Source organism: Mastacembelus armatus, chromosome 11 (genome assembly GCF_900324485.2).
Source record: "Mastacembelus armatus chromosome 11, fMasArm1.2, whole genome shotgun sequence".
Classification (NCBI taxonomy): Eukaryota; Metazoa; Chordata; class Actinopteri; order Synbranchiformes; family Mastacembelidae; genus Mastacembelus; species Mastacembelus armatus.
This window is the reverse complement of record NC_046643.1, coordinates 1,412,151-1,436,956: the sequence shown is the minus strand read 5'-3', so window position 1 is coordinate 1,436,956 and position 24,806 is coordinate 1,412,151. Positions and strand designations below refer to the sequence as shown.

The following is a 24,806-nucleotide window of genomic DNA, read 5'->3' as shown; positions in this document are numbered from 1 at the left end:
CCCCTGAACTGTCCTGTAGCTGGCATCATCTCAATAAACAAGATCTATTCAACAAGAGGAGTTGGTTCAACACCTCTTGGGAAAGCAACTGTTTGCTCAAAAAGTGATCCAGATCCTCAACACTGTATGTCAAGCAGCGGGACAGGATGGGTTTTAAAAAAAGAAGAAAAAAAAACAGGCTGTATTGCTGAGCTGTGCCAGCTAGGAAAAGAGAGAGGGAGAAAATGGGGCAGCAAGAGACTATTTTAGGGTTAATAAAAGACATTTTTAACAATCAGTGCAGTGGTCTGTGTGAGTCTGTGTCTGTGTGTGGTTGGGCAGATGATCCCACAGGAGCTACACAAATGTTACATCAATATAACTAGCAATGATTAGCCCACTTGGAAGAGGTGAGATTCTTCTTACTGAATGTCAACGTAAAGCAGCTGGGTGGGCCTTCAATTACAATTCAATTAGAGCCGACTACTGTTTACACAAACAACATCAAGTACACACAGACATACAGTATGAAATGAAAAATCCATCAGGACTAATCAGCAAGATCCCAATGTACACCTCACATTCTGAGGATTCTTATCAAGACTGAGTTTTATAGGACAAAAAGAGCAGCCAGGTGGCAGCACTACTGGGGGACTTTAAACAGCTGCCAGGTGTAACAAATCTATAAAGCATTAGCAAATGGGTTCAGTATTGTGGTGCCACTGTCTGGAATCACCTGTTGGTGGAAGCTGTCTAGGCTCCTCTGTTCTACTCTGCATGAAAATAAAAAGCATTATTAGTAGACTGGTTCCTTATTCTATTATCAATCACTGCATTTTACATGTTTTCAAATACACTTGTTCAAAAGACTGTGCAGACTGCTTTATTGTATTGTGTTTTTCATATTTTATTCTCATACAAAGCAGTATTGATACAGACTGTATACCTGTGTTGTAAGTGAAGTTTAAATATATGAGGCCACTAGGGGGCGCAATCTCCATGGTAGTCCGTGGTAATGCGAACAGCATCTACCAACATCTCACTAAATTCATTGTCTACAGCCAGTAACCAATGATGTTAAAACGTGTATTACATCCTGCTGCCAGCACTTCCTGCAGTTTCCACTCTCGTTTACCACACAGTGGAAATATTAGACAGCAGCGTGCTGCTGGAACTCACCTAGCTGACATACAGTATGTCTCACATGCAAAACTGGAATTCAAAAATAATTCTATGTTAAATTGGTGATAAATTATTTACCATTTCACTATGCAAACTAGGTCAGCAAGTCCACTGGTATCGTATGGTGGTGGCCCCTTCAAAGAGAGCAACAGCTATGTTCAGCAAATCTCAAATGGATAATTCTATTTTTATCATTTCCGCGTCTCTAGACACGAATTCTTGTCTGTCTTTTAATGACAGGCTATAACAGCTAATAGGTATACGACCACTGAGAACATCGAACTGATTAACTGTGGGCCAAGTTGTTTCCATCCTCCGTACTATGTTCACAAAGACCTGAATCAGAGAGAATGATGCAGAATAATGGATTGACTTGCATCCATGCAGAGAATGAGGTGTCACATTCCTATACTATTGCTGACATATATAGCTATTTGAACTGTAGCACATCATAACGCTGCAGGCTCAAGACTTTTCTATGTCAGAAGGTTGGGTCAGACTGCATTAGTTTGATAGTAGTAATCTTGTTTTAATCGTCCAGATCCACACTGCTGTTTGCTGTGTTTGGGTCTTTGTCATAAAACTACACGAGTGCAGAGAAGACCGGTAGAACAAGAAATCGGTTTTCTCCGCAAAAAAATGCAAAGATCAGATATCTCTTAATCCTTGAGAAGTCAAAGGTAAATGCGTATAAGCTGCGTCTCTCACCCCGTTACTTCGTTGAACGTAAACCAATACATTGTTTTCTAGCCCCGTTTGCGTTAACATGGCTCTCAGTCCAGACAGAGACAACAACAGTAATACCAGCCAATCACGTCTCTCTCTCGCTCCGCCGCGGAAACTAACGACCAATCAGCTGTCTGTGTACCTCCCGTAATAAAATCTGGGCGACCAATCAGCTGTCTGTTTGGGTCTGCTGGGGAAACGAACAGCCAATCAGCTGTTTCTCTTTGCTTCATGGAGTGACTGCGTGGCCAATGAGCTGTCTGTCTGGCTGCACCGAGAGAGTGAGCGTCTGCTGAGGCCCAATCAGCGGCTCAGTGCTGCCTGCCGGTGCCGGGGACTGCTGGTGAGGAGCCGCTTTAGCGCGTCAGGACCGGACCGTGAACCCGGAGACGGAACACAGTGAGGCGCAACTAGATACAGGTGAGTCCCAGGATGTGCTCGAGGCCTAGCTCTAACCGGGGATGTTTTGAAATAGTAGCGGCAGGATTCATGTGGCCGCAGGACGGCTAGTCGTTGTGTTCTGCTACCGGTGAATATGTTGATAGACAATAGAGCGACTTTACTTCGCTATTTATTGATGCAGGCTGACAATTTGGCGACAAGCAGCCGTCGCCTCGAAGTGTTCATTTAACGTTACGTTTAAAGGTATGGACTCACAGCAAAACGTTTATGGGTTTAGAAACCCCACGCTGCGGGCTGTGTTTCGGTAATAACCGAGCAGTTAACGGAGATGTGGTAATTACATTGTGATGGAAACGTTGTGCGGAATGCCTCCAAACCGTTTCATTGTTTGATCCAGAGTCTCTAGGGGTTACCTCAGACTGAAGAAAGACCCAGTCTCCCCTAAATACTTGTTAATGCTGATTTAAAGAGCACCAGGATGAGATGAGATGTTTCTAGGGTTTTATTGGGGGAAAGCTATGAGAATGGCGAATTCAAAGGCGCTCGGTGGAGGCCGGAGCTGCAGATGGCTTTCAGCAATTAGGAAGAAAAATTCGAAATGCATCAGCCATTTACGTAGAGAGTCAACTGGCTCCATATGCACCTAAATGGCTGCCTGGCGCCTGACAGCATAACCAACATGTTACCATAAGGCGTTATTCAGGTCGAGTGGCTGATTGTTTCCTAAGCGGCGGATTAACGGAGGTGGATGTCTAGATGACGTTAGAGACCAAACGGGAATCAATATTTAATGTGTGCTGCCTATTATTCTGCAGTACACAGGACCTCATGTCGTGTCTGCTGCTGCACTGCACCTCCAGATTTACATGAGTCACATGCAGATTGAATCACACATGACTGTTGCCACCGTCTCTGCGATTCTACTGTATAGTTCATGAACATATGTACAGTCTTTGAGTGGTTAAGTGGTGTGTAGTCAAATCATGCTAGTGTAATCCTTCTCAGTTACAAAGAAAAGGGCTTCCCATATTAAGAGCTCAGATGAAGATGTTTGGCTAAGGAAACTCACATTTCTCTCACAAAAAAATGCAAAGTTAACAAATGGCAGCTTTGTCACCTTCATCCCGTTCATTGTCTTCATCGGTGGACCAATTTGAAATAGTCTTTATAGTCATGTCTCCTCTTTAGGACATCATGCTACATTCACAGAAGTGATGAAATGAGCATGGATGTCCTGCAGCCTGTGATTGTGAGATAAAAGTTGGCAGACCTTGATACACTCAGCCCTCCACTCACATAGTGATAGTGGGTCTGTATGAATGAAAGGTCCCTGCCGTTGAACAGTTTGAATGAACTACAGTCCTGTCAATGATAGAGTCCTTCCTCTTCCTATTTTCAGCTCTGAGTCCCCTGGCAGCCCCAGTAGCAGATGAAGACTATCATACTGTCATGACAGCTTTTTACTGTACATTTATAGAACTGTATTGTCATTTTTCATGAATATTCATTTAATGGCATTAGGGTTTAAGCCTTCATTTTGTTATTCTTGGGTGAAATCAGAGAGATTTTAATTAATTTTGTTCATAAGACAGTCGCTGTTGTACTTTTGATTTTTATGCTGTAGAGCTTCCTTATCACTGGCTCAGGCCCTGTCAAAAAACTACTGATATAAATCTGTCAGTATTGATGCTTTCTGACATGCTCTTGTTACCTTGCTTATCAAACAGTATTGATAAAGCGTTATCAAACCACTGTTTATAAGTATGGCTGGGTTACAAGCCTCTTTTTTTAATATAGCTGCTCTGATGATCAATTTTTAAGGAGGACATTAATGTTGATAATTGGATTTTAAAAAATTTGGATACTGAGCAGTCATCTGAATTTAACAGAGATGAACATTTTGATAAGGAAGCCTGAAATTTCGTTATTAAAAAATTGTGAGCAGGATATCAAGAGGCCATTTTACACACATAAACATGTTACTTGTGGAAAAATATTGTTTGCATTGTTATTTACTTCCGGGCTGTAACAACTAATCAATATTATTGATAGAAATCGATTATTAAAATATTTGGCAGCGAATGTATATATGGATTAGTTGAATCTAGTGATGTCGCTGCAGCGACACATGGTGACATGATGAGCAGCTAAAGAGATGGAAATGGCAGTAGTAGAGAAGAGTGAAAGTCATGTTTTCCACAATTAAAAAATTGTTACATTATGTGGATAGTGGTGGTGTGTTCTTGGTCTAGTTTTTCAGATCAGATAATCAGTCAGATAATCAGTCATCCAGTCAAATGTTTAGAAAATCGACACAGTAACTTGTGCATCTCACTGAGGAGACAGACTTCTGTTTTAGCTAATGTCAGTCCACAATGATTGGACTGGTACATTTGATTTTAGGTGCCGTGCCTGCCAACCTGACAGTGAAAACGCCACACACACACCAGTGTTCTGATGACTGATGCAGGTTGGAGTCAGCATGGATTAAATGTTTCTGTTTTCACATAAAAACTCTGTACAATGTTGATAGTCCAGAGATAGTCCAGAGATGTCACTTTAACACATAGAGCCACAGAGCTCATTCAAGGGGTGAACTGAAACATTGATTCAAGCTGGGGATTTGACTCCATCCCAGGCCATCTAGACGTGAACAAGATTGAAGTTATATACAGCCTTAATAATAGTCAGTTTAATTTTCAGAGGGAGGAGTTGACCAGGTTGATGGCCACCGGCAGGAATGAATTCCTGTGGCGCTCTGTGTTGCATTGTGGGGGAATGAGTCTCTGGTTGAATGTGCTTCTGTGGCTGAGCAGCACATCATAGAAAGGATGGGAAGACTTGTCCAACACTGATGTTATGTTATACAACATTCTCCTCTCTGACTTTGCTGTCTTCTCCCACAACATGGCAGATGCAGATGAGTTTATTGAGTCTGTTGGCATCCCTCACCCTCAGTCTACTGCCCCAGCAGTATAAAGGATGGCACTGGCTACCAAAGACTCATAAAACATGCCCAGCATCATCCAGCAGATGCTGAAAGACCTCAGCTGTCTCATGTTGCTTCATTAGGGTTAATGTGCCAGTCACTTTTGATTTAAGTGTGAATTTCTAGTAAACAAGTGGCTTTTTAATGTAATAAAATTAAAGTTCTGTTCAAAGGTTATCACACATAAAAATAATTTCTTTTTCTTTTATTATGTGTGGCAAACTTGTTGTTTAAGGTTCATATTTTGATGGTAAACTATTGAAAACAGACCTCTCTATGTTCTTTGGTAAAAATCAGACTAATTTAAAATATCATCGACCAATTAATTGATTATTAAAATAGATAATTGTTGCAACCCTAATTGGTTACTGTAATGAGCTAATGTTGGAGGGCTAATTTCAGCGGCGTATTAATCCTCATTTGGTGTATATCATTTGTGGCAGAAGGATGGTGTGTTTGAGGCTGAGTCCAAATGAACTACAAATTTATTAAAAATCGAAAATTGAAATTTCTCCTTTACAAAAGTTTTCAAACCTTAATCCAGTAGTTCATAGAAGCTTCTTTATCAGCAATTAAAACTTTGTTTTTCATAGGTAAGTCTCTTCACATGAATTTGGGCAGTATATCCAAAGCTTCCTTGCAGATCCTCTCCAGTTCCATCAGATTCTATGGGAAGCATCTGTGAACTGGCATCTTCAGACCTCTTAACAAATATTTATGGGGTTTAAGTTTAGGCCATGCACGGAAATAAATAAGCATGACAGTGCCCACTTGGTGACTTGTTTCAGTAAACTCATTCCCATACAAGTTGGAGGCTGGGGCAAGACCCAAACTAAAAATTCAAAAGAAATTTTCCCAATGGTGATTTCCATTATTTTAGGTCCATATTATCACATTTTGAATAGTAGCAGGAAGTGGTAACATGTCAATCAGAGACTTGTCCTCTGGCCAAGGCCAAGGCCTAGAGCTCCCTTAGCTGGATGCTTCATGTACAACCATCACCCATGTCAGGTCTCTGCACTCTGGAGAAGATTTTCTTTAAGGACCTCCCTATATTTAGCTGAATTCACCCTTCAACACAATTTACCTTATTGTAGTTTTATTGTGGAGACCTATAGAGAATTCCTTTGACTTCATGGCGTGGTTTTTGGCTTAACCCTCAGGGGTCGACGAACACGCCGACACATTTTGTGGCATCTTCTCCTGATAATGCCGAAACAAACTTAAATTACTGTTAGTTTTGATCATATAGATATGAGCAATATATCATTCAAATCTGTAAAGGGTCTAGTTTTATTTGTATATAATCATAATAACAACCAAATGCTGTGCATTTGTAAAATGAACAAAGCAGACAGGGTGCGCTCTGTCTTCTCTGTCTCTGTCACCTCTCTTCACAGACACGTAAATAAAACAACCTGAATCTCAGCGAATACTTGGCTCAAAGACATTAGAAATATATAAATAGAAAGCTTGAAATGTCTTATTTTAAATGAAACAGTTCAAGTCGAAAACAATCTCTTTTTATGTAATCCGTATGAAAGTAAGGAGCAGTACGGTTTCTCCTGTCTCACCTCATTATAGCTAATGTGATCCCGCCTCGCACTGAGCGCCCTGTTCATATGGAAATAATCTGAGGTGAGCCAGGCAATTATGTACAAACCCGCGAGAAATGGCATAAAACTTCAAGCTTCATCGTAGAATTTACTCACTTTTTGTGTGTGTTTGGATGATGGCATGCTGCACGGGTGAAGAAGCATTTTGGATGGTTCCGGACAGCGACAAAGAGTTTACTTTCTCATCAGAGGAAAAACACGACTCAGATGACAAACATTTGCATCTGCATTGCATTGCATTGCATTGCAGTAATTCCCTCTCAGCCACATTCCTGGGGCTCATTATGCAGCTCATTATGAAGGTCTTTGTCTTCTCAGGTAAATGACATGATTATTCATAATCAGGCACGTCTTCTTATGTCTTTTCTAAACAAAAAGTGAAAATTTAAATCAGTGTATTGTTTTCTGTGAATGAGTGAACAAGATTTTTTTTTTTACATCATTTTAAATCAAACACTCTAGGCTACAAGATGCAGTTCTCAAACGTCTTGTGAACTAATGTTTTAGTGACATAAAAATGTTAGTTTTTCACTAACCATGCATAAATGCTTTTTTGTCAAAAACACAATCATGTATAAAGTTGCTGCTTACATATTATTGTAGCCCAGTTTGTGCTGATTACAGTCTTATCAGACTTTAGCCATTAATATGTTTAAAAGCTACTGAAAAAAGCACAAATGTCAGGGCATGTCAAAACTTGTCCAGGGCCCCAAAACACCCTTAGACCCCGGAGGGTTAACATGTGGTCTGTCGAAACTTATGTTCAATCAGTTCAATTTGACACAAGGATAATTGTAGCAAACAGGATGCACATCATGGATGTGTCACACCTGACAGTACTACTGTCCAATATCTTAAAGGCATCATTACAGTTTATTAAATATCATTGAAGCAGTATTCAGCCCCTAGAAATTTGCCTTTATTACTCAAGAGTTAGTAGGTTTTCATCCCAGTTGATCAGTGCAGGGAGCAGGTGATTTTTCTGATCATGTGGTTGCTCAGTCTACGGTGTCCTTAGAAGGTTATTATTCACTGAAAGGTTAGTGTAGACTCTGCTCAGTCTAGAGGCACCCGAGGGTACAGGTAAAACACTGTCTGACATGTTGGACACATAGCACTGCTCCAAAAGGAAAACATTTGTTGAAAACACACAGGACAATGGCAGAATGTGTTAGGTGGGTGACAGTACATGTGGTTTCATGTAATCAGTACACCTTACACCAGGAATGGTTTCTGTTTCCTTATAGAAAATGACTTGTGATAGGGCCCCATCTACAGATACTGTAAAGAGGTGTATACCAGACATGATGATAATTATTGCATTAAATTTCAGAAGTGAACATAATGGTGGGAGCAAGAATTAGCAGTTTTGTCTTTTGCAAATTTGTGTATTTTAGGATTAAATCTTCCCAGAAGTGCTTAAGTCTTTTGTTTCCAAAAAATCTAACTTTGAATGATTGGTATATCCTTGGCTACCTAGAAGAAACTAACAAAACAGCCAGAGTTGGCCCCTCTGTGTGCTTAAATCCAAGTGCGTCAGACCATCAAAAAGCATCTGGAGCCTCCTTTCCAAGTTTGTTTTTTTGTTTTCACTTTTTACACAACTGCTTCTGCGAACATCTGAGTGCACCACAGTGTCTTGGAGGATGGACTGTCTGGACATGTGTGCTGTTATTCATTTCTATTCATTTCATAATTCATTGTGTTGAGAGTACAGAGACACAAAAAGCCCAAGATTTTGGATTAGGATTTTCACCCAAGTTTCAATATTCAAAAATGCAAAGCTGATCTGCACATTCTGTAATCTAGTCAGGAATTCTTACATTTTTCAGTTGTTGACTAGGAAATGTTAGATATCTGTGGTCCAAAGAAAAAGTAATGTGCTTAAAAATGTAGCACTAAATCAAAATGCAAAGAACTGAATGAGGTCATTGCAATTCAAATGAACAATATCATTCCTTCTTGTGCAGTGTGCAAAGTGTCTTTTCAGACCAGAAGAGAAGCAAGTGAATGAATAAAATGTTGAAGACTTTAGCAACACCTTTGTCTTTAAAAGGTTGAAAAAAAGGTACATTTTTGGCTGTATTTTGGCTTTAAAGTTAAAGACGAGTGTAACGACATTTACAAAGTCATTTGCAAGCACTAGCAAGCTCCAATGCAGCATTCAGGCAGCACAACCAACATACAGGTTCACCTACAAAGACACCAAGCTGAAAAGTGGAGCTGAGGCAAACGCCACCTACTGGTTAACATCTACCTCAGCTCATGCACAAAAGATTACAGATTCGGAGTTGCGTTTTTTTATCCCCGAAGATCTGCGCCCTTATAGTGTTGTTGAAAATCCAGGCTTCAGGCAAATGGTGAACATGATGGAACCACATTTGTTTCAGTGTCTCACTATGGGGACTGCTCCCTCAGCGTTATCTTCAGAAGCCTCTATATAATTACTCCAGTACTGGCTTCCAGTCAGGGTGCTTGTGCCAAGGTGGAGCCCATTACTCCTCTATAGAACCGGTTGAAGCAGCATCAGTCATCATTTAAAATCCTCTTCACGCTTTACACAAAAAGCTTCTTTCTTTCCTGACTGCCAATGCGACTGCCTAGCACAACTGTGTACTGAACAAGCTAACACCTCAGTCACTGGACACTACCAGGAACCGTGTCTGTCTGACAGCCTACTCTTCCCCACAGAGCAGGCTTGGAGAGACCATGTTAGCTGGCCTCACACAACAACCACTGTGGTTACCTACCCAAGCTAACAGAATTAGCTACACTCTACGGGCACCAAGTCAAATAGCACAATAGCTATCCACCATACTAACTAGTTCCATGTAGCAAACCCTTGCTACCCAGCCCCATTAACACAAAAACTTTGTAAAAAGTACATGAATTTTGTTTATATTAACATAGTGGGAAATGTTGTTTTTTCTCTTGAGCTGCTGCTGTTTAATATAATGTTGATATTGCATAAAGTAAAATTTTTGTGTAAAGTAAATATAAGAGCTGCTGGACAATCTGAATTTCCCTCATGGGGGATGAATCAAGCATCTATCTATCATTTTATCTAGTGTTCTATTCTACATAAACCCCCTGAAATTCACAGGGGTCACATTCCTATAGCACCCGTGAAATGTGGAAAACCGCATTTTAAACTTACCATATGACATTAATTAGTAAATTATATTCTGTTATGATGGAAAAATTATGAATTTATGGTTTTGGACTTTTATTTTGGTTTCAGAGTTTCCTGGTCACCTATGTTAGTCATAGCTTTATGTTCCATTATTTGAATTAGTGTCACCTGCTTTCTAGTAGTCTTTTGTTTTAGTCTATAAATACGTCTCAGTTTCCTTTGTTCCTTGCTGGAGCATTAACATAATGTTAATGTGGTGCCTGAGTTGGAGCAGGAGAGAGTTTAATTTGTACGCCGAGTGTCTTGTGGACAGTTAGTAGTTTATTTTGTTTCGACGCCGAGTGGTGGAGTATCTTGACAGCTGCTATAGTGCTTGTGTCAGAGTGTTCTCCATGGTGCCTGAGCCTGGTGTGTCCAGGAATTAATAAATAAAAAGACTGTCTTGCAATTGGGTGCTGCTTGATTCTTCACCTCACCCCACGCACCATATAACATGTTCTTAATAATGTAGCGTTAAAACGCTTGAAAAATTATATATTGCCATGAAAAAAGCCATAAGAAATTGCGGAGGATATTTGCGGTTTCTGCGAAATTGGGGGTTTCCGAGAACAGTTAGGTTGTAAGGAAAAATCCGCGAACCCTGAACTGTGACTTTGCGGGGGTACACTGTGTCTATGTATCTTAATTTATTTGAAGTTGCCAGATTGTAAGCCGTGAGTCCAGTAAGGGAAACTGGATGCCCTTTTTGTTGTTTATGGACCAAATTCTACATTTTAGTTCAGTAACAAAAGACCTGAACACAACTGACTGTAATCTTCAGTGCATGAGCTGAGGTCTAAGGCAAGTTTTTCATGTTATAGTAAATTTAGATGTAAGGACACTGATGCATTATTTTAAAATTTTGAGTATTGAATGTTGAGTATTGCAATATATAGCATTACATATTGTATCATATTGAATTGAATCGTATCGTACCATACCACATTATATTGAGGTATATTCGTATTGTGACCCATGTGTCAAGGTATGTATCGTATCATGATGTCCTTAACGATACCTAGACTGTATACAGCTTGTTAACAATGCAGATGCACAAGGTGAAATTTGCCATTATTTCACGTATGTAGTCGACAGTCAAGACAAGCCCATGGACTCTGCAAAGATGTGTCAAACCAACGGAACTAACACGTCCAACTTGGCAAAGCACCTCGCCAACAGACATGCTGACTTCTTTTAGGGTTACTGAATCCCATGTACTGTCATCTATAAATTCATTACTTTTCTTGATGGTTTAGTTTTTTTTTTATGGTAGTGTTTCATGATTGGTATTGAGGTATTTATCCTGGTATTGTCGTAAGTCAGAGTTTGATGCACTGTTAGTTTCTGTCATCTCTTTCACATTATCCTCCAGATTTTATTCATTGACAAAACATGTAAACATTTTGTTGTAGCTCTCATCAAATATTATTTCTTTTTACTTTTGTACAATGTTTGGCTTTTTTCACAGCAGATATTTTGACCTTCCATATTAGGAAAATCATACATCTAACCATTATAATATCATAAATGGATTCACTCTGGTGTCTTTAGCTGCTCCGTATATTCACCACCTTGCCTCTGGCTCTCTGCCTGAAAGTTGGTGCTTGAGAGTTAATGTGTAGTGTCTTTATCAGAATATGTAGCTTTTACCTTCTTTTTAAGTAGAAGCAGAATATGTGCTCAGTACAAACACAACTTGCGAAAAAAGGCTTAAAGTGCTCTACAGTTGTGTGATAATTCTCAGTAGGTACATCTCATTAAGTTCACATTATAAGCAGTCACTTGATCCTTGTGAAAAATAAACTAGCAGTATTCAAAAATTGTAGTTTTCATCAAATAGTAAACATGTATATTGTGACATACATTTCATAGAACTTTTTTTTTTTAAATGAATGGAACTTTCTGTTTTTTTGAGGCCATAGATAATAAATTCTTTATACATTATATACATTAATTTTGTGTCATTTATTCACCCAAGTACATGAGAGCAAGATGCAGAACTGTCAGATTTGCTAGACATAGCTAATATCTGAGACATCACGAGCCTGTGGATCGCTGTCAGGGTTTATCCAGGCGTATTTAAGGGGCTTGACCTGTCCAGTGTGTACCCCTGCCTTATAACCGAAAAGAGCCGGGATAGGCTCCAGAAGATCCCTCTAACCCTGATAGTGGTGACCCACATTGCTGCATAAAAAAAATACTGAAATAAATAAAACATTGTTAAAAAGTGTTCAGTTGGTTTCTCTCATGTCTGAGACTGTCAACATTGATAGTGGCTAAAGTGAACTAAAACAGGAACACTTGGAGAAAATCATTTATCAGTATGTATTTATTTATTTATTCATTTATTTATTTATGTGAACTCTGAGCAAGTTGAATCACATGGGGAATTTAGGGAATGGTCAGCTTGGGAGACCACTGGGATTTTGCTGGTTTAACAAATTGAGGATAAAGGAATAATCTGACTGTAAAATGGAGATGTTATGAACATCTATAGAGATACAGAACTGTACAGTCACTGCTTGGGTTGACACAGGAGAACCTGTGTTTGTGTGTGTGTAAATGAAAGAGGGATGCAGGGGTCTTTGTGCTTTAAGACACCAGTTGCCACGGTGAAAAGTCAGATGTGAGAATACAGGCTCCACAAAGTATCACTGCCATATAAATCAGTGTTTCTTTAGCTCCAAGAACTGTAACAGAGTATATCTTCTTCTATATCTTCTTCTTGTGTGATTGTTTCATGACAGTTTTAGTTTTTAGACAGTGTTCATTCATATAATTTCTGAGGTTAGAATTTACACTGATCAGCATTGTTGTTTTGAATAATTTTGGATAAAGTAAGTTATACAGCCATAGCCTATATAGTACACAGTTTTTTTTTTTTGTTTGTTTGTTTTTTTTATAGCCAGTCAATATCTTGCAGACAGTGAAAATATTACACACACACATTACTCTGAATGTAGGTTGGAGTCGGCTTGAATAAAATTTTTGTTTTCACATACAAACTCTGGAAAATGTTATGAGAATCACGTTCAGAGATAGTCTAAAGTTGTTGTTTTAAACGCATGCAGCCACAGCGGGAAATTGTCCGGGGAGAAAATCCAGTTGATTTCAGTGAGGGGTATTGTTGACTTTGTAGAGCATATGGGAGATACAGTAAAGCTCACACCATTGATTCAGGCTGGGAAGTTGACTTTATCCCAGGTCACTCTGTAAATGTGAACGATATTGGTGGACAAACAGGTGGACAGTTTCCATTCACTATGGTTGCTATGCGTGTCACCGAGAGAACCAGTGGAGCTCACAGTAAAAAGTCCAGGGCTGTGTCCGAAATCGCATACTATCTAGCTAGTAGGTACTACCATTTGAGTAAGTATGTAACTACGTCCCGACCGTTAAAACAGTACGTTCTATGTAGTGTGAATAAGGGTAGTATGAATGGAATTCGGACGTACTACATCTGCCATGTTGATGTTGTCACATGTCATTTATACGGCAATTCTTTAAATTACGTTAAATTTTCATTAAACTGCTTAACAATGAAGGTCTCTGTTTTTAAAAAGCTGTTAGGCATTTATTTAGATTATGCTAAACAAGTACAATTTAACCGTGAAGAACGTTTTCCCCTGGGCTACACTTAAAAAAAAATAAAAAAATGCATATGACATCCCGCGGCCTCATGGGATAGCAAAGTGTCCATCGTATGCATACTACAGAATTTGGGCGGAAGTAGTACTTTTCGCCTAGTTACTGTTTTGCATACTACCAATTGGAACATACTACTCACCTCGCATACTAGGTTTTGTATACTAAGGTTTGGTGTGTCCAATTCCAGCCACTTTTTAGCTAACATTCTGTAACATTTTTACTTTAAATACTAATATATTTGATCACATAATGTTTCCAGCTGAGTTAGTAGCATATAATTAAAGTATTTCTTAGTTAGTATTTCTAACCATATATGGTTTTAATCGTTTACGTAACATTTGTTGTTACCAGAGGTAAGAAAAGTGCCCTACAGCGGTTGTTTTAGCCGTGCGCTACTATTGTCCAATTCCGACCACCCACGTCTGCTCACTGTATCCACTTTGTCCTGCTGATTTTGCAGGGTTTTAGCTTGTTCCTCACCCGACTGAGTTTACCACAATACTATCAACACATCCGGCTGCAAGTTACTGCCCTTCAAAATAAGATTGCATGCTGTGCATTGAAAGCGTGTTGATTTCAACTGTTTGTTCTGTTAAAATTTTCTTTATTTAAATCACTTCTTAAATAATTTATACAACATATAAAATATATAAATTATATGATCACACACTTACTAGGAAGGGCCGAGAAACAGCAATCGCAAACAATATTTGCAATGTGACTGTAAATATAAGGACCGGATTAAAACGTGTTTAAAACCCAAGTCTCTTGACAAACGAATGGGGAACATATGATTTATTTATAAAAAAGAACAATTTATTAAATTAAAAAAAAAAAGTTTAAATGTCTTGGCACCAGTAGCGCCAATAATCTTCATCCAGCTCCTCCTCCTCCCAGCCGACACAAATAGCGTGAAACCATTTGCTGCAGTTTTCACACTGCACCCATGACACCAATTCCTTTAAGATCTCTGGAGGGTCAGGCTGCCTGCACAAGCCACATAGCCAAATGTCTCTCTCCCATCTCCTCTTCTGAACGGTGTGACCTACTCACAAAAAGAAGACATTTGGGGTCCTTGGAGTCCACATGTCTGTGAGGATAATGATGGTACTTTAAGAAAATAAAGCAATTATTTTAACATACAAATAAATACGAAAATTAATATAGATAAAATTTCCATCCATTGCCATAATTAATATATTTCAATAACCAAATGCACTGAGCTTCAGCAGGCAGGCTCATGGTAGATGGTGTGCTGCTGGAGGCAGGCAGCCAGCGATCATGAGAGGCAACAGAGGGGGATGTGGGCTGAGGGACTGGCAATGGAAAGGCCAGAGCTGGCAGCTGGGGCTGCCCTGAGGGACGCTCGTTTTCTGCGGCTGGGGTGGGAGCCACCAGGCAGGGTGTAGGAGTTGGCTGCCGAGTTGATGTCTTCATCCTGCTGCTGGAGCAGAGATGTAGCGGCAAGTGGGCTTGAGTGTGGGGCAACATTGGAAGGGGAATCAGTAGGAGGGTGGGTAGCATCAGGCGTGGCCCAGGAAGATGGCATGACCCGTGACCAGTTAAAGGCCATCGGGTCCAGAGGGTAGAGGCCATACCTCTTAAACCCAGCCACTACAACCCTACGATCCTTAAGCCTCTGATAAGAGTCTCTTAGGACCCTTGAAGACTCTTGGAAACAAAAAACGAGTGGCTTACTGCTGACAGATCACCTGTAACACCAGAGAAATCTGTCTTCAAGGGTCCAAAGAATCTCACATAAAGAGGCTGTAGGATGTGAGAAGTGTGTGGTGGCAGGCACAGGAGAATGACCCCTTCCCTCTGTGCCACCTGGACCATCTCTGGATCCAGATGGGACAGTAGCAGGCGCTCCTGGGTGGCGAACTTCAGGAAGTTCCCACTTCCTAAAGAGCTCCTCATCCATGTACCTTGCTGGTGACTTCCCATAGAGGTCATCAGGCACCCCTTCCTTGTTATAGGGGCCCCCTGGATATCTCCCCTTGTATATAATGAAAGGGGACATCCTCTCCAGCTGCATTAAAGCAGGCCATGGTCCCTGGTTCCCTGGGCCTGACGATATGCGTCTCACGACTTTTCTCCTAGTCTGAGCCAGCTGAAACCCATCTCATCACAGTTGTAGATTTGACGGGGCTTCTCCCTCAACCTGTGCTCCTCCAGGGTGGTGGTGAGGAGCTTGAAATACTCTTCGATGGGCCCCTCTTGGCACAGGATGCTCTCCCATGGTCGATGATGTCTGGGGTCCTGGATGTGCCTCTGGGTGGCGGAGGTTGTAAAATGGCCAGATCGTGGGCCACGAACTGAGGCTTTGTCAGACGAAACCCATGACTGGCAGAATAAAAACAGTACTCCACCAGGGAATTCTAATCTTCAGGGGCGAGAAGTGTTCTCTGACCTGGCGCATCAGAGGACACCCTTCCACTGACTCTGTCACTCAGGGTGGTCTTGGGGATGTCAAACTGTTTGCTACCTGGCTCACACTGAGGCCACCTGCTTCCACCTCTTGTAGTGCCAGTTCCATGGCCTCCAAGGTCCATTTCCTTGTCTTCCTCTCCCTCTTTACCAGCTAGCGTATGTTAAACATCTATAAATTAACAATACAGAAAAGTCAAACTGAGTACAATTTCAACATATATATATATTTTTTTAAATATCATCTTTATGCTTCTTTGAGGAAAATAAAATGCACACACACACACTCTCTTGTACACACATAGGGACACACACATAAACACATATTACACCTACCTTTCTTCTTTTATTTTTTATTTGTCCCTTTCTTTTTCTCTCTGAGCTCAGTTTTTGTCTGTTCTAGCTGTCTGGTGTCTCCTGTCTCCTTTAATCCTGCTTTCTTTCTTAGTGTCTAGTTAGGAATTTAAAACAGTAACTAAAAACATCACACTGGAAGTTTATCTAAAGTTATACAGCCTGATATATTTTTTTTATCATAAGGCTGTGAACACACACAAAGCATTTTCTCTCTTCGTACTCTCTCATGCCCACACACACACACACACACACACACACACACACACACTGCTTGCTATTTCAATTCAAGCAGTATTAAAAGAGCTTTATTTGAACATTATTAACAGTAACAACTTGTATTGGCTACTGGTACCAACTAGGTTATTTAAGGTTAGATATTTGTTCATTACGCCTTTATGCTTCAATGATCAGTGAAAAATAAAAATGTCTGTAAGTAGATTCTCTAAGAGTTTTCCCACGACTGCAACTTTCCTCCAGTCATGCTACTTATCTGCTTGTTTCCAAGCAAGTTTATGTGGCATTATCCTATGCTTTAATTAGCCAGACAAAATGGCTACAAGCTAGCTACAATAATGCACTCGTATGAGAGCAGATCAAAAATAAAGGCACACTTTAGCCAGGGAAAGAACGTTACCTAAGCGCGATCTAAGCGTTCTCACAGATTTCACTCATCAAAGTCACTTTCATATAAATTTTAGATACTTAATATATCCATGGAAACAACTGAAATTTGGCATATGAATAGTGTCACTGTTTAATTATGATCGTTTAAAATGATCCCAGTGAAAAGACTGGAAAATGCATCAGGCAGGATGCGGCCAGATTTGGACAATAGCCGTGAAGGGCGGCCGGAATTGGACACAGTTCCACTGTATAGTAGGTAAGTATGCAATTTCGGACGCAGCCCAAGTAATGTCCAGTTCCTGTTCAGACAATTGTGTTTTTACATGCAGCTCACCAGGATAATTTCTAGCAGTGTTTGAGTGCATGTCTAAAAGCATGTCACTTCATTAGGGTTAATGCACCACTTACTTTTGCTTTCAGTGTGAAATTCTAGTAAACAGCTGCCCTTTTTAAAGTTATCAGATATAAAAATAATTTTTTTTTAAAATAACGTATATAGCAAACTCATTTAATGTTTTGACAATACAATGTTGAAAAAAGACTTCTTTATATTCTTTTGTAAAAGTCTGATTGGCCAATAATCAAACACAATAAACTGATTAATCAATCATTAAAATAGAAGTTTGATGCAGCCCAACAATGTATATCTTATGCTGCTACAAAAGCAGGTATTTTATTGTACTCCATATTAGCAGATATCATAATATTAATGGATTTGGGTCATGATAATAGCCAAACACTTAATTGGTACATTCCTAACGAATAGATTATAGTTTTTTGGGGTTTTTTTTGTTCTTTTTCACTTCTGTTTTCCTTATTTCCTGCCCCGAAAACGCAACATTCCATGTGCCCAAAAAGAAGGGCACATGGCACATTACAGAATTAATGTCATTTATATGTGCATCTGTTTCATTTCAGTGGTGCATGAGCTTCTTTTGTTTCACCACTCTGCACAACTCTGCTTTGCTGTCCCTACTGAGGGTGTGGCTTATCCATGTTTCACGTGTTTTTTTTGGGGGGGGGTGTCAAACTTTTTACGCATTTATTAAAACTTCAGTCATAAGTATTAAGTATAAGTATCAAAACCCACTGCCCCTTCCACCTGTATCATCAGGTTAAATTCTGCCTGTTCAATGGCACTCTGCACTTTACTTGCTGGACCATCATGTCCAGGTGTAAACAAAGTAAGAATTTCATTGTACTCTAGTATATATAACAAAAAAACTCTTGAATCTTTTTTATTATAAATAAGTACCCCACTGTAACTTAATGAGCAAGGCAAGCTATCTACTCCTGTCTGAAAATGTGGTAGTCGAGTTGCTGTATCTTTTTGCTGTCTTCAGTTCATGCATCTTCAGTTCTTCAGTTCTTCAGTTCATGTGAAACATGCATCTGCTTTGTACTGTCCAGGTGATGTGTACACCATAAAGAAAAGGTTGACAACCCCTCACCCCAAATTGTCACTGTATAATTTGCACTGTGCAGACACACAATGCAAAGTAGAGGAGACAGGTTGAGTGAGAGAAACTGCAGCTGAAGACAAAGTTGTTACATGCAAGAGAAAAAAAATGTGAGGATGTATGGAATTCTATAATAATTTTATGAAGGATGAAGAGTCGTGTAGGCACAGTAAAGTTAGTTTCTGTATTTGTTCCTTTGTTTTTGAGAAATATGCGTAAGCAATTCTTAATTTGGAAAAAAAAGCATTTTGGATTAGGTGTATGCAGAACCTGTAACCTGGCACTAGTTGATTTATGTCATTGTGAATGTTTGGAAGCAGGGAGTGGTGTATGCTAACAGTAATGAAATGAAGGTGGAGTTTCATTTATCTGGGAGTTGTGGAGAAAGGGGCCAGTGGTCAGTGGTAGTGCAGCTGTAACTGATCCAGCTGCTGAACAAGTAGTGTGTATGAGTCCTGCGTTTAACCAGGAGATGCAGACAACTTGTCTGAATGCAGTTTTTCTAATTGTCAGTGTATTCTGAAGGGCAGAGACAGGTAGGGGACTTGAGGTAAAATATGGGGTGTTTGTGCAATAGAACAAATGACTATTTACATTTGATCATCATCAAACATGGATGAGTTTGATTAGTTCTACAAGACTAACACTAAAATGGGATAGCAAAGTAACACCGTTTAGTGTAGAGATATGCACCGTAATGGGTCTTTGCATGTGATAATGAGCACAGTGGGTGAAATCATTTATGTGACGAGTTGAAAAATGATTTGCTTTTAGAAAAGACCATGGTATACATGGTATACATATACCATATTCTCTTAAGTATAAGTTGCATTTTTTTACTCCTCTGGCTTGTCTTTTGACTTATACAGCGAAGCGACTTACATGTGTATATTTACAGTAATGTTGTTGAGTAGTGACTAGGATTAGATGGCTCAATCGAAGATAATACTGTACTGCTGAATAGGTAAAAACGTTTATGTTCGTGCTAATCTCTAACTCCTAGTGTAACACAAGTGAAAATGCCACCCAAAAGAAAGAGCTATACTTAAGACTTCAAAGTGCAGGTATTTAAGTCTGCAGCTGAAACACAGTTTGGAGTAAGTGTCGGCATACAGGCAACCCAAGAGATGAGGAGGAGACACTGTTTTATCTCCCCCCACCCTGATGCTAGTGCAGTTGTTTAACGTTACTTAACACTGATGAATGAATTCCGTAATGCACTTCTTGTTTTTTTGCCTAGCCTACGTTCTTCACAGTCTAGCTGTCCTCAACATGCACTATGCTGCTTTCTGGTAGTACAATCCCACCTGGTTCTGACTACCTTCCCTCTTCTTGTTACCATCTGACCGCACTTGTCCAATCCGAATGACATTCCAATGTCGTTGCTGTAGATGCTAGTGATATGGGCCAGTGAGTCATTGTCTCATTCACTCCTGGCATACAGCTTGATGCCAATCCATCTAGAGGAGGTGGCTGATGGTTGCTCCATTCATGATTTTGCTCAGGGGCTTCAGACCTAAGCAGAGCAGTCCTGTGCAGAACAGCAGCGGGGACAGTGCACTTGATAGTCACTTGTGCGATGGACTTATACTTGACGTCTAGGTCTTCTTTTAATATTCCCACTGAGTTCTTGATCAAGGCTCTAGGAGTCCTGTTGATGTTGTACAGTTTCAAGCATTCCATGATCCATGTGTCATATGAGTTGACTCTCAAATCTTAAGCCCAAGGGCTTTCTTGTAGTCAATCAATGCGGTGCACAGGTTGGTCTGTCTGGTCTTGCAGTCTGGGTGACTGGTTTATCTACCAGTTGTTGGTGCCTAGCCCCTTTGATGTTCCTATCAATAATTTACTGGGCCCTGCTCATACGTCATTACAGACAGGAACTGTAAGCGACTGGAGAAACTGAAAAATGCCAGTTCTTTCTTAGACGGGGCTGGACCCTCTAAGAACTGTGGTGGAGCAGCAGATATGGAGTAGCTGCATGCTATAATGGACAATAATAAACACCCCCTCTAGGGCTGTGGAATTTTGATTTTGATTTTGATTTCAGGTCTCAACAATCACAAAAACTATCCAATTGAGAAAAAAAGATTATTCTGTTTTCCAAGTTATTTTGGCCTATGTTCTTAATGACGCGCATGCACTTTTCGCCCAAACTCCCCTATACTATATACTGCCTATACTGTCGGCGAAACAACGTATGTGGTATCTGGTGGCATTTAAAAGTGAGTGAATATCGCGGAAAGAGAGCAGCCACAGAGGTCTTCGGTCAAGAAAAGAGGTAGAAGCAATTCCGGTGTTCAGGAACTATTTGGATTCGAAGAAATGGACGTGGATCAAAAACATATTAAGTGCAAGATTTTCTATGCAGTGTTGTTGGCACCACCATTTATACATTTTAATATATTTTATATTATTTGTTTTATGGAAAATTCTTTGTTTTGTTCAAAAAATGCAACATATTTCCAAAGTCAATGAGTAATGTAAAATAACCGTGATTTCAGTAATGACCAAAATAATCGTGATTAGGATTTTTTCCATAATCGAGCAGCCCTAACCCCCTCCATGACAACCTGACTAAATAGAGTAGCAACTGCAATGGGCTTATCTCATTGTGCTGCAGAACTGAGAGGTTGAGGAGATCCTTTGTCCTCATAGCCATTAGACTTTTTAACATTAACTGCTGACATTGTATATAGTAACGTTTTTGTTAATATATGAGCTGCTAGGAAATCTGAATTTCCCCCATGGGGGATGAATAAAGTATCTATCTATCGATCTATATTGATCCATGTGCCATCTTATCTGCTATGATGCCTGACAGGTGTTTCCATGTTGTGCACAGGCAGGTTATTGGGTGGTAGTTGGATGGGACTGCACCCTTCTGGGGGTCCTTCAGGATTAGGACTGTCCTGCCTTCGGGTATAAGATATAAGATCGTATATGATATAAGATTCGACAATGCAGCACCTACGCAAGAACCACTTGAAAGAGTATGGAGATAGGTTACGAATGAGAGGCACAAAAGAACCGACAGGTGCTCTAAATAAACCACAGTAAAACGATAGAGCAGGCTTTAGCCCACAGCATCCATATAATAGAGACTCATGAATTTGGAAGGAGATAACAGAAGCTATTGCAACTTACATCTGCAAAGACATGGTCCCAATTTACACAGTCGAGGAACAGGGGTTTCGTGCATTGATGAAAACACTGGACTCCAGGTACACAATGCCAAACCGAAAACATTTCACACAAGTTGAGTTGCCTCGTTTATATCATGAGTGTCGGGCCAAAGTGGAGGGGGAATCCACCAGGTAGCACACTACGCTATGACGGCAGATATGTGGACGAGCCGAACAACACATCCCTATATGAGCTTGTTTTATATTTCATTAATATTTATTTTATATTTCTATGTTCTTTATCAAACATTTGCCCATAAATTCTAAATAAAGTGAGAAAAATAATCACATATGAATGAGTACATTTTTGAGTATATACTTTAAAATGTAAAAAAGAAATAGTCCTTTCCATGTGGTCAATTATATATAAACTATTACTTAATTGAATTTACAGAAAATGCACTATATCGTTATTGAGATATGAGATGACATATCATGATATGAGATTTTTATCATATCGCCCAGCCCTACCAGTAGCCCACTTCTAATCAGACTGTATGTATATGTAGTACTGTGCAAAAGGTTTAGGCACTAAAAATACACAGCATTCCCCTTTGCCCTCAAACCCGTAGCAGTTCTCCTTGGTTTGACCTGCACAGTTTCTCTTGCTACTTTGCAGCACCTTGAAGAAGCTGCTGCAGTTCTTGTAGATTCAGGCTGTCCCAGTGTCTTCTGTCTCTTCATGCGATCCAAGACTGAATCCACACTGCCCAGATCTGGGCTCTTTGGGGATCAGACCATCTGCTGCAAGACTCCTGGTTCTTCTTGCCTCTGAGAATAGTTCTTCATTAACTGTAATGTTCTTTAGGATTCTGTATGGACTTGTTGTTGTCCTGCATCTAAAGTTCCTAAAACCTTTGCACAATACTGTACGTATGCTATATGTTCACACATGTACACACACACACACACACACACACACACACACACACACACACACACGTATATAAAATTGCAGAGCAATTACCAAAATAACATTACCAAAATAGCGAGATCCATCTGTAATATCACTGAAAATAGGACTTGAGGCCCACATCACTTGTTTATTGTGTCCATAGAAAGTGATTAAAAAAAAAAGGTAGCAGTGTGACAGATACTTATGGCTTGCATCATTCTAACATAATGATTGTATCTGTAAAAAGGTTATCTGTTCTGTTTCAGGCCAGTGTCAGTGCGTTTCTCTGATATACTGACTTCAGACCATCAGAGCTCACTGCACTCTGGGCTGTGATGTATTAGTATTAGCTGCTAGCACTTTTGACATAGGGAATAAAGTGAGGCTGGGAATGTTTTATCCCACTGTAGCTTCGGCTATTATGTGGGTGAGTGGCTGTGGCTCAGGAGGTAAAGCAGGTTGACCATGAGCCAGAGGATTGGTGGTTCGATCCTCGGCTTCCCTGGGCCACAGGCCGAAGTGTCCTTGAGCAAGACACTGTATGAATGTGTGAGTGAGTGGGTGAATGGACAAATAGTGTAAAAGCACTCTGAGTACATTTGAGTATAGAAAAGCGCTATACAAGTGTAAGACCATTTACCATGATTTTATAGTTATGAGTAACACAGCACCAGCTGACTTGGAATCAGCAGACAGCCAGTCTAAAAGAATGTCCATGAATGCATAACATTATGAGTAGTTTAAAAAAAAGTCCATCTACTACGGTGTGCCTCACTCTTGAGTAAACATCTCATACTCCCGCTGCTGCTTTCTTATTTTTCCTTCGCTGGTGAAACAGTGTATGCCCCACCCTGTGGTCTGAAGTTCTGCTCTTAGTCTTTTCTTGTCAAAGTGCCAGCTCCTAAAGGAAGAGATTTTGATGTTCTGCACTGAAAACACTACAGCTGCTCCTCCTCTTCACCTCCCACTCTGCTTGTCTCTCTCTCACTCTCTCACTGTCTTACTGTGTGATGTCTTGACCACTAACGGCTACATATTAAGAGATAATTCCATACTCCGAGGTTACAAACCGGCTTAGACTGGCTCATTTCGTTTTGACTGTGCACTGTTCCCTGGGCAAAAATAAATACATTACTTACCAATACGAAAGAGACAGAGAGAGAGAAAATTATGTCTGCGTGTTTTTCTAAAGGAACATGAAGCTGAATTGCAGCAGAAGCACTACAGTGACAAGAAACATTTACCTCTGTTGTTGAGAATAGGGAATAATTAGTGACATTTTGTGTAAATTGTTTTCTCATTTTTCATTAGGGGACGGTACATTTTTATTTGCTAGGCTTTCATTAGGTTGTAAAGGGCATGTTTAAAAGACCTCTTACTTTAACACAAAAAGTCAAAGGAATCCAGCTGCTATATGATCAGTGGATAAGATTTTATTCTGTTAATCCACGAACACCCACATGAGACCCACAGAGGTCTACTTGATCATTATTAATATAAAATTCATACAGTGCCCCATTGGGACATACACTATTGTTTTACACTAGTAAGTGTGTGCATAGTAAAGAAACTTGGCCAACCAGCTTATACAGCATAAAGTAAACAACTGTAAAATGCAATATTTGCAGAAAGGCACTCATAAAAACGGGACAGTGACAAATTCTTAGTTGAAATAATAAATATTTATCTAGAGGCCAAGAACTTGTATTATTGCTAATAACTTGAAAAATTGTGAGAGCTCTGCCTCAGCCTGACACTAGTGTTTCACTAGTGTTACAGTAGTGTTGAGTCACCATCAGAGTCTGTGACCTGTAGTAGTTAGGATAAGCAAAATGAATTTTCTTTCAGGTAACATCTAGTGCATGTAAAATTTCATTTATTTGATATTCATCCTTATATTGACTGGGTGAAGTAGAATGTCTTAATTGTGTGTGGCTTTAAATTCTGCAGCCCTGAGGAGCAGAATAAGTAAGGACAAGGTTAATTAATGTAAGTACAACTCTTCAGCTAAGCAGAACATCTATGGTTTAGATTTCATAGTTCATTACTGTAGTTTCTAAGAATCTCTGTCACATCAGTCTGGGAAATTTTCTCTTCATAATTAGAATGACCAATTGTGTTAAAATGGTTTGGAAAAAAAT

General features: G+C 39.8%; 1 protein-coding gene across 1 annotated transcript in view; it reads left to right on the top strand.

The window, feature by feature from the left end:
• The first annotated feature begins 2,164 nt into the window (after window positions 1-2,164).
• gatad2b (GATA zinc finger domain containing 2B) overlaps window positions 2,165-24,806 on the top strand; it is a 65,109-nt gene continuing 42,467 nt past the window's right edge. The window contains exon 1 of the mRNA XM_026300572.1: window positions 2,165-2,307. The gene's annotated coding sequence lies outside the window, so the exon portion shown is untranslated. The remainder of the gene's footprint in view (window positions 2,308-24,806) is intronic.